The sequence below is a fragment of the Anser anser genome, assembly GCF_964211835.1.
Source record: "Anser anser genome assembly, chromosome: 9".
In the NCBI taxonomy this organism is placed as follows: Eukaryota; Metazoa; Chordata; class Aves; order Anseriformes; family Anatidae; genus Anser; species Anser anser.
In genome coordinates, this window is record NC_139729.1 from 21,485,325 (window position 1) to 21,499,869 (window position 14,545).

Sequence of the window (14,545 nt, forward strand, 5' to 3'; positions counted from 1 at the left end):
ATGTGCAGTTCTCTCTCTTTGGCTGTTAATTCCTATTTCACACTTTTTATCCACTGAGACTTTCAATTTTCTGAGCAAAATGAGAAAACGGGCTCTAGGTGCTTCACGCTTGGGAGCAGCAGCAGCAACACTGAAGAGAAAAGAGTTTCCTCCTGAAACCTGGGGGATTCCCGGCCTCGTGCAGGTAAGGAGTGGGACACAGCAGTGTGGTTACAGCAGAAAGTCTCCAAAAGAGAATTTTAAGGAACAGTCACTTAAACAAAATTGTGATACATATTCTGACAGGAAAAAAAAAAAAAAGCCATAACTTACTTTTAAGGCTTGGGAAATGGAAAAATGGCTTTGTTTAATAGCAATGTATCTATCCCCCTTGGAATGTGAATGAAGATTAATCCTCCTCATGTTGGAAAAAACTTAGCTTTGAAATTACTGTTGCAGTGATTTTAAATTAGCATATACAGCAGAGTCAGTTCTTTTCCTCTGAGTGTGTCCACTCTGGGCACTTTTTAGCTCAATTTAATTGACTGCCAATTAATGTAAAGTAGTCACACATTTTTAAGGCTAGTGTAGACACTTTCTCATATTAATCTCCAAGTTAGCAGATAATTAATCTGAGATATCTACCACCACCCAACCCCAGAGATAGTTTTATCTATCAGATATATGAGGTGCTTGCTACTGAAAAGAACAATTACATCTTCATTCAAAAATAGCTGGGGAGCAGTGTTTAATTAGAGTTACATGCTATATATTGTGGACAACTGACTTACATAGAGACAGGGACTTGAGTGGTCTGAGTTATACATCCAGCTTTGCTGTCAGGTATGCAGATCACCTTGGGAAATTATTTACCTCTTCGTGCTTCTCTTTTGACCTCATCCCTAACACTGACAAAAGTGAATGAAAAATGCTGTATCAAACCAGTAATTTTTTAAAAAGACTGAGTACCGAGTTGTTTTGTTTTTTTAAAGGAAATTTCAAAACTGAAACAAGATATTTCCCCTCAAATATTTGAACTGAAGTTATTTGTGACTTTCTTTGAACAATTGAAAGCATTGTGAGAAGAGCCAGTCTGCTGCAAGCACAGTGCTGTTCTTGCACCCATCTGGCTCACCTGTCATCATTTGGAACGGGATGGAGTGAATGAACAGGTGCTTTTGCTCTTGCATGACATTTCCCAATCAGTCTGTACAGCCAGGCATGGCTCAAAGATAATGCCAGGCTCACTGCAAGCAAAGACTGTTCGGTGCTTTCACTGTTTCTTCCCTTGTCTCAGAAAAATAGCTACTGCCCGCAGAAAAAAGCATCGTCTTGCTTTACAACTGCTCTGCACTTCCACATAGCCCAGCCCTTTACAAGGAGCCATGCTATGCAAGCTGGTAGGTACAGGAGAGCAAACAGCTTCATATAAATGCCAGAAACGTGCATTTCGTGTCCTATCCTGTTTCTGAGAGCGAGCACAACCAGCTGCTAATTCTCTAATGCTGAGAACTGGCGAGGCGCACACCGCTAGCCGCGGCTGAGCCCGGCAGTCCTTGAGAGGGCAGAGCGCTGGCCGAGCCCTTGGCTTTCTGCTGGTGAGGACCCCACATCCCAAAGCGCTGGTAGCTCATTTTTAGATCCTGAACAACAAATGTGTTGCCCAGTGCTATTATGACAGATGCTGCAGAAATCATCAGGGCCTCTTTTATTTGGCTAATTAAGACAAAATATTTAATCAAGAGAGACCAAGCGGATTATTCCAGCCTGACTTTTCTGCTCCCAGGACCCCGCTGGATTCCTTGCATCAGGAATTGCACCAACACTTCAACAGCTAGATTTGCTGGACCCACAGAACCCCCAAACCTCAGTGAATACCTCAAAATTGGGGTGTTATGGTGTGCTTAGCAAGGCCACAGGCTGGACTGGGCTGGCCAGTCTTCCCAATTCAGCCATAGAAATAAATATTGGCCATACTGGGGGAGTACATCGTGGGGAGCTGGTGCCCCACAGTGCTGCAATACAGGCAACAAGGACGTTCATTCCTTCCTCCCACCCCAACTAACAAGAAAAAAGCCATCACCCTTGGTTTGCAAAGATGAGCTTCAGCTTTGTGATTCAACCCAGAAATCCCTCCTAGTCTGCAGATAACCCTGTGGCTTGAGGAACAGAAATTTCTGCAAAGGTGACTGAAGAAAGCCCCTGTACAAACACTGGAAGTGTCTTAATCAAGTTCAGTAACAATGTCACTGTGAAGTGATTGAGTTTTAAGTAAAAAAAGCCTTTTTTTTTTTTTTAAAGAAAGGTGGATACTTTCTATTGATTCTTTTTTTTTCTTCACTCAGGATTTTTTTTTTTTGCAGTGAATCCATAAAGCAACTTTCACTGCAATGTTCTTGGAAATAAATGGACCACATATTATGCACATTCATTTAAACCCACCAGATCTATTTAAAAAGAATAGGAGCTGATTGAGTTAGCTTTCTGTAATTGAAAAGGGGCTTGGCTGTACCAGTCTTGTCACAAAGTAATTTGTCTGCTTGAAAGTTGGATCATCAGCTGCAGTTAAAATTCATTCTGCTTTCAAGATGCTTGTTTTGTGTCTCCAGTCTAGTTTTTTTTTTTTTTTCCTGAGCCATCCTGAGCTTGGTTTTTATAACTTGCACAAACTTTGTTGAATTAAATCAAAGCCTGGGAGGAGCAGCCATGCTGCTAATCCAGTCTAACCCCAGCCTTGAGCCCTGCCCCATCGCAGTGGGTTTATGGTTTGAGAACTTGGCTTGTTTAGTAGGGATGCTTATTTAGTGTTCAGAATAAAGCCCTGGTATGCTTCTTGGGTCCACAGGCTCTCCTCTCTGCCTGCTCACATAAGTCAGTGCCTGGCTCCCATGAACAGGTCTGGGAAGGGCCTCTTAGTGCCCAGGGATATCCCCCAGGTGTGACACTGGGAGCTCAGCACCCCAGAGGTACCTTGATGCTCATTTCCATGAGCCTGGCGCCAAGGGATGTGCTCCCTTCTTGCATTAGTCAGCTTTCCCTCCCAGGAGGTGACACCAGGGGAAGATTGGGTTATCCCAGCAATGTGCAGGCACAGCCAGAACCTCGGTGGCACCAGAGTGCCTCGGTGGTGGCTGTCACCGCCGGGGCGAGGAGCTGAGATGCATGTGCCCTCAAAAGCTTGAGCAGCAATATCACTTTGCAAGTGAGTAAGGAGGAAAACCAAACTGATCTAATGGCCTCAGCCCCAGGGAGTTCTGGCAGTCCTTTAACACAAGTAAAGTTGCTATAATCCATGATATCCATGGATCAGGACAAACAGAGCCAAACCAGGAGCTGCTTGGCCGATTGTCCCCCAGGCCTGCAGAGGGGACCACAGTGCAGGTGAAAGGCCCAGGGGAGCTGCCGGGCCCACGGTGGCACTGAGGGCTGGGAGAGGAGCTGGCGCGGGGGTGTGCTGCCACAGCCTGACAGCATTCTTCCTGATTTGTAGCCTTGTGGGAGGAGAAGCAGTCAGAAATCAATATTAGTGGATTTTAAATGAAGTCCTAAATTATCTCACCTTTGGTCATAGTGGATTAACTCCAGAGTGATTCCTAAAAAAATTATTGGCTTTATATGCAAAGAAATTATGTAGCGGGTATAGCATTATGTATCCCATTGCCAAAAGGGGAAGAAAAAGATTACAGGAAATGACAATATCTTTTTTTTTTTTTTAATCTGCTAGATTCTATGTAAAGACCTCCACGCTTACCTCCTAGAGAGTTACTGGTGAAAATATGATGCAATATTATTTGTGGAGTAAGAACCACCGCACTACTGCTGCATGTGACATAGATACAAAAATTATATCATACATCAAATACAGAGGCTTTATAAATATCTGAATAGAGTATGACGTGCAAGTTGTTTTTCCTATTGGTTTTGGGAGCAGGTGTCAGTAGACTTAATCAATGTACACATATATTAGTGTAATGCAAGTGAATCTTTATTACAGTAGAAGAGAAACACCTGTGATAGAAAAAGAGCAATATAAATACTTCTTCATCTCAGCCACAGCTGCTCTGGGGTTCTTGTGCTGAATTCTAAGAGATAGTAAAACCCATAATCATTTCCTTCTTCTGCAGCCTCCAGCCAAAACACAATTAGAGTAAAGCATTGAGCTTTGCAAAAAGGAAGAGGTAAAACCATAACCTCTAGCACTACCTCCAGGGTGGGATGGGGATGAGCTTGAAGATGGCAGTCCCCTGAGTGAGAAACAATACTTTGGCCATGGGGATAACACCAGGCCCTAGCAGAAGGTCTATGGTAAGGCCAAAAATCCTCAACCACCAGCCAGGGCCAGAAGCAAATAGGCACAGGTGCAAAGCCAGAGCCCATACAGCTTCTGGGCCCATGGTTGGGGTGCATGGGTGGGGGTCTCAGGTGGGGCTGGTAAGGATGATTAGTGCCTATTGATGCACTCAGTGTCCCACGCTTTAAAAGTGCTGGAGTTACAGCTGTATTCTCTTTAGAAGGTTTTAGTCTAGGTTACAGCATGTGATTTGTTTCCTGCTTCCTAGAAGTGTCCCTCAGGTAGGTACCATGCTATGGCAAACCTTTGTGAGTTCAGAGCTTGTCTTAATGCTTTTAATACTACTATGCTATGACTGCTGGTAGAGAGCAGGTTGCTGGTGGAATGAGTCTTCTGACAGTGCTTCAAGAGAAAGCTATAAATTTCTTCACCAGTTATAGTTCTAGTCTATAGGCAGTGAATTCAACTCCGTCAGCAATTGCTGAAGGCTCTGGATGAGGATGGTAAAGCCTGGCAGGTGGCTGGGCATTGCACAGCTGCTCCTTAGAAATTCAGATCTGCTCACAGTGAAGAAGGTTGTGGATGGGTTACAACCTTTCAGTAAGCTGTCTTTTTTGAGGTGGATTTGGCTGTGTCCAACTGCTATGAGCAGAGTATGGCACTTCTGGAGCTGTGTGGGTGGACTGACAGCCCTAAATGTGTGAGGGGTAGATCTTTTGTCTGAATGACATCTGAGATGTAGGTGTATGGAGGTGCCAGTAGGTGACCAGGTCAACTTGGAGAAAGTGTCTACTGCTGGATGTCATGGTGCTGTGTAGGCCTCACTCACTCCATTGGTATGTGGGTCTGAGAAGAGTCAGGTTTGCCTTTAGAGGAGGTCTAGGAGCTGTTTCCAAAATCCAGTTGTGAACTGGGTCTTCTGGTCAGTACTGGGAGACTGTGGCATCAGCACACATATTGCGGTGGATGTTGGGCTGTGTTCGACTCTAGGAAATTGAAAAAGGGAAGTCACTGGCCCCATCCCAGCCTGGCCTTGGCCAGGTGCTTAGCCCTTCAGGTTGTCCTCTGGCATTCTCTCCCCTTTTTGTGAAGAAAATGGCTCCCACCAGTGAGTGTCAGGAACTTTTGGTATGAGCAGTCGTAGCCCAGTACACTTTTCCTTAAAGAAGCTTAAAAAACAAAATCAAACTCCATACCTTGATGCACACATTTTATCTAGTAATTAAAGGCTCTTATCGCACCAAGCTCTAGTTTAAAAATAGTTCACAGTTCCCCATGGACTACAGAGTAAAAAAAATAGTCTTTAAGCAACGTATGATAGAGAAGCTTATGTATTTCCTCTCACTTCTGCAAGCTGTGTGGAGAGCCCTTTCCCAAGGAGGGAATCTGGAGAGACAATGTCAGTGGGAGAAGGAAGAGGAAAAGAAAGCCACAACAATGAAATATTCATTCCTTTCTAAAATAAAAATAGCTTGAACTCTTTATGCATTTATCATTCCAGCTGGATGGGGGTGGAGAGACACCCCTAGTGCAGAAAAATTCAGAAGGAACCTGTGATGAAGTCCCACTTGACTTAAAGCAATCCACTGTGAAGGACCCAGGAGGTCAGGCAATGACATGGGGTTTGTCCCCATCCCTCTGGGCTTGGTGGTGGCTGTTTCTGAACCTCCTTCCTCCTAGGGCACCAGAAGAAGCAGGGCTAGGTCCATCACCCTCTCTGTCTACTATTTTTAGCTGAAAAATGAAAATGGAATGTGCTGAATGAGGAAACCAAGGTGGGTTTTGCAACAGGAGAAACCTGCCTTCCACCTTACCCTCCACAACCCAGGGCATACTCTGAGGCCTCTCCAGATTTTGTCATTCCCAATTTCTGAAAAATATCAGCATCTGTGTGTGGAGTACCATAATGCTATGGTTAGAAGCCCATCCTAGGAGACGGCCAAAGAATAGAAGTGGGCATTTATTGCTCTATTCTCCTATTGATTCAGCTTGACAGTGTAACATGGGGAAGGCCACCCCATGTGGCCGTGCTGCAGGAAGGCCTGCTCCTCCACCCAGCATGAGGCCTGCTCCTCCCCGCCTCCGCACACATCACCCAAATTACACGCACAGCTGTTCCAGCACCAATTAGTCATGTGATATTTGAAACATCAAATATTCTTTCTCTGCTTATCAACACTGTAATTATGGCCTGTCAGGGCTTTACGCTCTTCTTAAAATAAACATCCGAATGCTCGTGTTAACCCTTCAGTGCCGTGCTGCTGCCTTCTCTGCAGCAGCTCAGGGACCACAGGGCCCATGGCACTGGGGGCGATGGGGGATAAGGGCAGTGATGGGTGCAGGACGTGGGGTGCCAAGGCCATGGTTAGGCCCCTAGAGCTCTCAGCTATCTACTCCAAGGCCTTAGTAATATGTCACCCTTATGCCTTTCCCAGCATATGACTATTCTGAAGCTAACTTGGCTATGACAAAGCCTTGCAGCATCTTGTGCAGAAGAGATACCTCATCTGAGACCATCTTTTTCTTTTTCCCCTGCCAGATGTTTTTTCTATTTAATTAAAACTTTACAGGAAATAACCATATTTTGATTGTTTTCATTTTGTGCAGTAAGTCAGTTTACCTTTGAGCCATTGTCCAAAGCTGCTCATGCTTTCAGTTTATGAAGAGGGTATGAAAAAACAAGGTATGAATTTTTTAAGACTACTTTTGAGAAGATTTTTTTTCTGCAGTTTCATGTAGGTAAAGAGACTTATTTTCTCAGTCAGCACTAGTGCTAGCTGACGCTGGTTGTGCAGCCCCAAGCACAACGCAAAACCTCTCACCCGGGCAGGGGATGTAAAGACTTTGCTTGCTTTGTTTCAGTGGCCAGTCAGCTCCTGTGCACTGGGCTCCGTACAACCTGCAGCTGCTGCCACCCTCCCTGGAGCTGCTGCCCCGCTGTGACCAGTGCTATGATGGCTGGGAGGCCTTGTGGTGCTTTGGGGCTGCAGAAGGGAGAGGTCAAGCTTTGCTGAACTTTTGCAGCAAGTCTGCGCACTGCTGCAGGCTGAATTTTGCAGATGCAAATGATCTGGGTCATCCCTCCCAAGTTACCTCTGCTTTTTCATAGGATGAGCGTGGCAGCCTGTACTCACAAAGGACTGCGGCTGTGTCTGGTTGGGAGCAAGGGGCTGCCCTGGGATACCCCCTCTGACCTCATGGGGCACTAGGACTCTGGGTGCTGTTTGGGCTTTGAATTCCCCAGCACTAAATTTGCCCCAAACGGCTGGTAAGTGAGCAGAGGCTGCAGCAGAGACCCTGTACACATGCTGGCTTTGAACGATGGGCCAGCTCTCTTCTCCCCTTCCTGGTGACCTTAGTCTCTCCACTCTTCACGCTTCTGTTGGCTTTGCTATGCAGCATTCTGTTCAGAAACTTGATGCTACTCAGCGCACTGCAGTTAATAGTGGTGACGTGCAGGCTTGTTTTTTTTCATTATTCTCTATTGCTGCTTAATGACCTAAACATCTTGTACACTTTTGATAAGTTGGCTGAGGTGTACAGATTCAAGTCCAGCAGCTTCTCCCGTGCAGGGTCCTTGGAGCTGAGCAATAAGGCAGCCCATCCGCAGTGCTGGGGGCATGGCAGCAGCAGCAGGGTTGCTGTGTCTCACTGCCCTGGGGGGCAACCCTGCCTTGTGGGCACAGCTCCCACCTCACACAACAGCATGGAGGCCCTGCCTCAGCAGCAAATGCCAATACAGGTGGTGGTGTTGGCTAGGAGTAGCTAAGAGAAGCTCACCTGTGTCTCAGCTGTCTCTTTCTGGGTGCCCCATTTTATCCCAGTCTTGTGACAACTTATTTTGTGAAGGGCAGAGCCAGGCTTGCATCCTGAATAGCAGCTCTAGCCCAATCTGATGCTGTGTCTGTGTTGGGAGTCACCCAGCTTTCACTTTCATTATTTATAAGGATAGTCTGACCTCGGTGCCAGGGAAGGTTATGGATCAGATCATCACACAGCATGTACGGTGGCACTAAGGGACATGGCTTAGTGATGGGACTTGGAAATTCAGGTTGACAGTTGGACTTGATCTTGAAGTTTTTTTCCAACCTAGGTGAATCTAATTCTATGATTCTAAGGTTATTTTAAGAACTTGTTTTCAGGCAATCCTTTCCTGCCATCTATTGTTTTGCCTTTCTAGGGTGGCACTTTGAAATCTGCTGAGGAGCTGCTGCTGCAGCCTTCGCTCCACCCCAGAGCCAAGTGCCCTTGGCAAAGCCCAGTGCAGGTCCTCCAGGTCTGTGTCCCCTGGTCTCCTCTCCATGTTCTTTCTCTGTAGTTCCCACATCCCCAGCAGCTGCAGCTTTCCAAATTCTTCCCTTGTGCCTGGTGGCACAGCTGTGTGCTGGGCATTCAGAGCATGAAGCACCCACTGGCTGCAGTAGCTGGAGTCTGGAGTTTGTTGCTCTTTGCAACAGTCTGGTTTGGGGTGTCTCAGCATGACTGCTTGGGTTAGTGCAAGCACACACATTTGGGTGATGTCTTGATGCAGAAATTATTTGTTTACAACAAAATACATGAAAGTAAGAAATTACTTTAAATATCAAATGCAAGTCATCCCCTTGCTGTTGCCTGTGGGCAGAGGGGATGCAAGGCACTGGTGTGGCTTGGGCAGGGCAGCTGTGAGCTGAGTTGCCTGACCTCAGCACCAGATCTTACAAATTCACCGTCCAGCCTAGCAGAGCTGGAGCCTGTACCTGCTGCCGTGTGCTCAGATACTCAAGGATAGCGAGGATGCTGTTGTCGGCACTCATTCCTTACAAGGCATAGGCAAATTGGCTTGGACGTGCTGACTGCTGCTGGCAGGTACCCAATTAACCTTGCTAATCAGCTGCTTTTTGAGGAGGAAACTGTACTGCTCCTGCAGGGACTTCATTTTTTACTTCAGGTTGATTGAGATTCATGTACTTCAATATTTTCGCATTCCTCTGTTAACAGTATTGGGTCTGGCTGGAATGTGAAGGGTTTTTCCTCTGCCAGAGCAAGGCTGAGTTGCTCCATGGCAGCTGACATCCCTGCAAATCAGATATGGGCTGGGGGATGCGGGGTGCTTAGTACCACTCAAGGAAATACAGAGAGAGAAAGAGAGGGAGAAAATCTATAGAGAAGAGCATCACATGGGATAAAATGGCAAAGAGAAAACAGGATTCAATACAGCATTTTGTAGAGCTCTGAAGTTCGCATGTGTTTTGCTGAGGCTGGTCCCACAGACCCCAGTTAAATGTGGGTCCTGACAACTTGCACGGCAATTTAAAACTCAGAGATAAACTGAGCTGGAGAGTGCTGGTGCCTGTCCCAAATGCACAGAACAGGCTTGGTTGGCTGAGAGGGCTGGAAAAGCCTGGACTTCTATTATTCACTGCCCAAGAAAGTGTATGCAAGGGCTGCTGCCTGGTGAGCCCCTCGGCAGCAACCAGCCCCAGGGGCACAGCTGGTGGCAGCAGGAGAGGGGTTGGACTTTGGATGTTACAGCACACTAAAACCAAAACTTGGCCCAAAAACGGAGTGCATTAAACTTGGAACGTTTTATTACTCCTTTTTCCAGAAAGCACCCTACAACAGGAGCATTTTTTCAGCTGCATCATGATTAGCTGCAAGCCCAACCTGCAGAGCCAAAAGTCAGTCCCCAGATTTGTTAGAGAAGGACATTCCACCCACAAGTACAAGCATATGCATTTATGGGATATACCTATGCAAGAAAACACTATAATTTTAAAGACTGTCTTTATGCCAGAACACCTTAAAAGAGACCATCTGAACATCCAGGCATGAACCAGTGCTCCAGAGATGGGGCTGCAAGGTATCACTGGTCCCCTCTTCTTTCACTCGCTGCCCTTAGCCCTGCAGAAGTGCTGCTGAAGAGGAGAGCAGCTCTGTCTTAGCACTCACTGCTTAAGACTGGAGGTGGCCTGAAAGATGTGCTCTGTTTGTTAAATAAAATCACTTTTGAAGGTATTTTCTCCTGGCTGAATTTATCAGTTTAAACAGCTCAATTAAAAGGCTAGCATAGTCCTTAAGGGTGCTGTCTTTCATCACTGATGAGAAGATGAATGCTGTACAGACAGATCGCAGAGAGATGACAAATAGCATCACACACAGAGCTCAGAAATAAAAAGGGAAGGAAAAATTCCCCAAGCAAATATCTTCCCCTTCTCCATGTGTTAATTCAGCCACACCTGGCACAACAGCACACCCCTGCATACCCTGTATGTGTTCTTGGCTTAAAATTTCTTCCTTGTGACTGGATCATAAAGTTTTTGTGGCTGTACCCTGCTCAGATCCCCATCCTGCAGGGATTCAGCTCTGGAGAAAAGCATCCAGAAACATCAGCCTATCCCCACCTGTCATGGCCCTGTGTCCCTAGCTGCAGAGGTGATTTTTCCCTAGAAAATAAGTCATCAAGTCACTCCTGGGGCTTACGATGACTTTGGTAACTGTAAGGTAGCTTTGGCTCTGTATGCCTTGGCTTGTCTGTACTCAGCACTCTTAAAAGAGAGCAGAAGATGACTTCATGACCAAAGGCTCGTGTCTTTGCAGCAGTCCTGTAAACTGTGAACCTAGAATCTGTGCTCTTGAGGCACTCTGAGCCCAATTGCAATTACACATGGACAGTGAAGCTCATGTCCAGGCTGAATCTCACAGTCAGGGGACATGTCAAAAAGTCTTGAATGGCTGTACAGTCCTCACTGAAGTGCACTGAGAGACTGTTTTATCTTCCATTGAACCCTGTAATGTTGAGTAGGTAAACATAATTCATATTTTATTTTATTTTTCTCTTCATAATGCTTAAGGTTTCAAAACTTGCATATGCTCATTTGCTTCCTAAGGAACAGGAGATATTACACAGTGAAAATATGTTATGCTTTGGGATTGCATTAATTCTTTATATTTCATACGCTGGAGATATTCTGGAGTCACTGAGCATGAGCTCTGCTGGATTCAAACCAAAAGTTAAAAAATAAATAAATAGTGGAGACATTAAAAGTAAGCACGAGTGAGAAAGACTCTTGTGATGCTGTCTCCACTGTCTGTGAATGAATAGCCACCAGGGGAAAAACATTTTGAAAAATCCAGGTAAGTCAATTAGTTTTGCTTCATTTCCTCCTCATTTGTTTCATTGCCTTATCGTGTTTCACCACATTTTGCTAGAACGTGGTGGTGCGCACCATGGCTGCTGGTGGCTGAGAACTGCTTGCAAATCCTGGTGGACGCTCATGGCTTATCTGGGGGATTTTCTGGGAAGAATCCTCTGTGCCTGTACTAGTAGAGGAATGGGACTCTGTGGCGCTGATGGTTAGTTTTGAGCAGTTCCCAACTTGTCAAGTGCACAAACACCCTGATCTTTGGCCTGGCTTATGAGTAAGGCCAGGTTGAACTGGAGGAACGTGGGCTCTGGTGGCTGTAAAATCTGTATGTCGATAGGTTTGTATTTTGTTTGACCGGCCTTCAACAGGACACCTTCAGCTGCAGGGTGCGGTAGGAGATTTGGTGGCAGCTGTCCAGGGCCGGGGGGTAAACTCAGCCCTGGTGCTGGGGCACTGAAGTGGGGGTGGTGGGGTCCTCTGTTCTGCAGCACTTTCCAGTTTCTTTTGAAAATATGGACTAAAAACCTAAAAATAAACTGGCCCTGTTTCCCAGGGTTCGGAAATGTGTGAAAACAATCAATCTGGAGCTATCAAAATGTTTCCTTCAGGTTGCTTTTGGCTTGGAGCTGACCTGCTTGGGCTACTGCCCCTTAGAAGACGAGCCCAATGCTTGTATGGCACCAGTGTGGCCGTTTCACTGACTCTTGGTGGGGTCAAGAAGGAAAAGGATCCGCAGGATTTTGGGGAAAGGAAGGCTCTCCATCAGCCTCCCTTGGTGTAATCCTCACCACCCTCATGGCATCACGGCAGTGTCCTTTGCCGGAGGACATCACAAGTCTCCTCTCCTGTCCTTATTGTGTGGTAGCTTGTTTGTGACCCTACTCTGGGTGCCAGAGGTAACTTTGCAGATGCTCTGCCACAGGAGAATGGCTTAATCCGTGTGTCTGTGGTGCCCACCTCTGAGCTGGGCCGCTCGGGGGCTGTGCAGGTGTCTCTGGACAAAGCTGCCTGGAGCCCTGGAGAAGGATCCAGACAGCTCTGTTGGCAGGGCAGCGTTTGGCAGCGTGCTAGACGGCACTGAGGGCACACCTTGAACAACAAGGGTTAAAAAAGATGTTGAACAATGACTCATTAACTAAACATCTTCCATCTGGGGCATGGCCAGGGGTCCCGTGGAAAAAATGGCGTATCGCTGTGTAGTTAGAGCTGTATCATAATGCGCACATGCAAGCGGCGCTGCGGGAAGGCTATTCAGGCAGCTCTATTTCTGGCATTTTGTAACTTTTCAGTGCTTGCTTTTGCAACCTGAATAATATTCTTTTAAATGTAGGGTTTGGGTTTTTTTTCTTTTTTAGGATGTAATTATAATCTTGTTCTACATAATTTAACAGCGTCAGGGTAGGAGATTTTTATCCAAGTCTGGAAGTAATTGTCGGACTAGCTTGTTAAACAGCTGAGGCAACATGAGGAAAGGACAAGGGTGCACATTTTCAGCCACATAGTGAACAACAGGACAAGCCCACCCCTGGGTGTGCACACAGCCTCTGCAGTGGATGGGATGGTTGTGAGCTCGGGGCAGTGATTAAATCGTTGCCATGCTCACGGCTCCTGCAGATACTGTGCATGTGTGATAAAGGTCACCACCCAGATGTCCACACGGGCACAGAAGGGATCGTACAGCCCCCTATACCCCTCTGCTAGTGGGCTGCTTGCCTTCTGCCACTGTGCTGCTATACAGACTGCCCCAGGAAGGAAGAGGAGATGGAAGAAAATCTGTTTCTGTGGCTGTGAAATGCTGTCCTGGCTCCAGAGGAGCTGTGCCAGGTGCCTGATGGCATGCCCAAGGTGGGCTGCCATTTCCTGCCCTCGGTGTGAGAGGTTTGAGGGTTATTTCAGGCATGGGATGGCAGGACTGTGGGCTGGGGATGTGCTTCAGCCTAGCAGAAGGGTTAGTGGTCAATGGCTGCTTGAGAGGGCCCTGGAAGCTTCTTCCTTAATCCTCTTCGGGGACCATCAAGTCATTGGTGGTGATGGGTCCACAGCAAGCTGCTGGTGGTAATGGCCAGCTCCACGGCTGAAAGGCGGGTGACACCAAGGCCTCCTTGTCCACGTATCAGAGTTTGGATTAATGCTGACTCCCTCTACATGATTCCTAAGATGGGAGGTGGATGGCTCTTGGGCTTTGCTTCTCCTGCCGTCCTCCGTGTGTTGACCGGCATGGCCAAGTCACGCTGGGAGAGAGGCCAGAAGGGGTGGGAGGGGACTCTGGAAGGATATGAGGGAACAACAAATTTCCTAGATCATTAATTTGCTATTTGTGGCCAGAACGTTATTGGCTCGAGATGAAGGACTGCCAGCGACAGCAGCAGAAATCTGGGACTGCAGATGTTTTCCTCCTTAAGGTGACTGCTCAGCAGCACCAGGCTAATGGCAGGACACGGGGACATCAAAAGCAGCGTGTGCCTCCAGAATTCCTGCTGGCAGACAGGGCTATCAAACATAGGCGTAAAGCAAGACCCTGAATGAAGGTTTTGCTCCAGTAGAATTTCCTTAGCTTCAGGAGGAATTTTGATGGAGTACAGACCTCCTAATTTTGACAGGAGAGTATCTGAATTCCCTCTAATGGCAGTTCTAATTTTGATACTCCTTAGCACGGGGAAAGCCTTTTGGATAGCTCTGCCTGTGTCCTTAATAGGACGTGTCTGACTTAAAGGAGTGAAAAATGGAGTGTGATGGAGTGTTAGCAGAAAATCAGGTTTTTGAACAAGGTTGATCAAATTCTTTGCCTGCAGCCAACTCCGTCACGGCTTCTTGCATGGCTCCTGCTCGCCAGCCAAGCCCTGTGCTGCAAGGCACTCGCCTGCCTGCCCCGCAGTGCCACTGCTCCCAGAGCCCGGCGCTTCCCCTGTTCCTTGTAGGGGTTTTGCAGTGCTTGCATTCCCTTCTTGCCCACCAGCCAGCTGATAGTACTCAGGTCTGCTCGTTTATTGTTGGAGCCCCAGGGTTCACCCCGTGGATGTGCTGTTGGGGGATCTGAGCACTTAAATATTTGGCCCCAAAGCAGCTAAATGTCCTGGGTTTGGCAACCTGAAGACAGGTTGTCTGCCTTCGACCCCTTGTCTTTGATAAACTGAGGAGAAAAAGCTAACAG

At 47.0% G+C, this 14,545-nt stretch overlaps 1 long non-coding RNA gene across 2 annotated transcripts in view; it reads left to right on the plus strand.

Annotated features, from left to right (window-relative positions):
• Positions 1-4,059: 4,059 nt before the first annotated feature.
• LOC310904074 overlaps positions 4,060-14,545 on the plus strand; it is a 31,016-nt gene continuing 20,530 nt past the window's right edge. For both annotated transcript variants that reach the window (XR_014588031.1, XR_014588032.1), the window contains exon 1: positions 4,060-4,551. This is a non-coding gene — a long non-coding RNA (uncharacterized lncRNA). The remainder of the gene's footprint in view (positions 4,552-14,545) is intronic.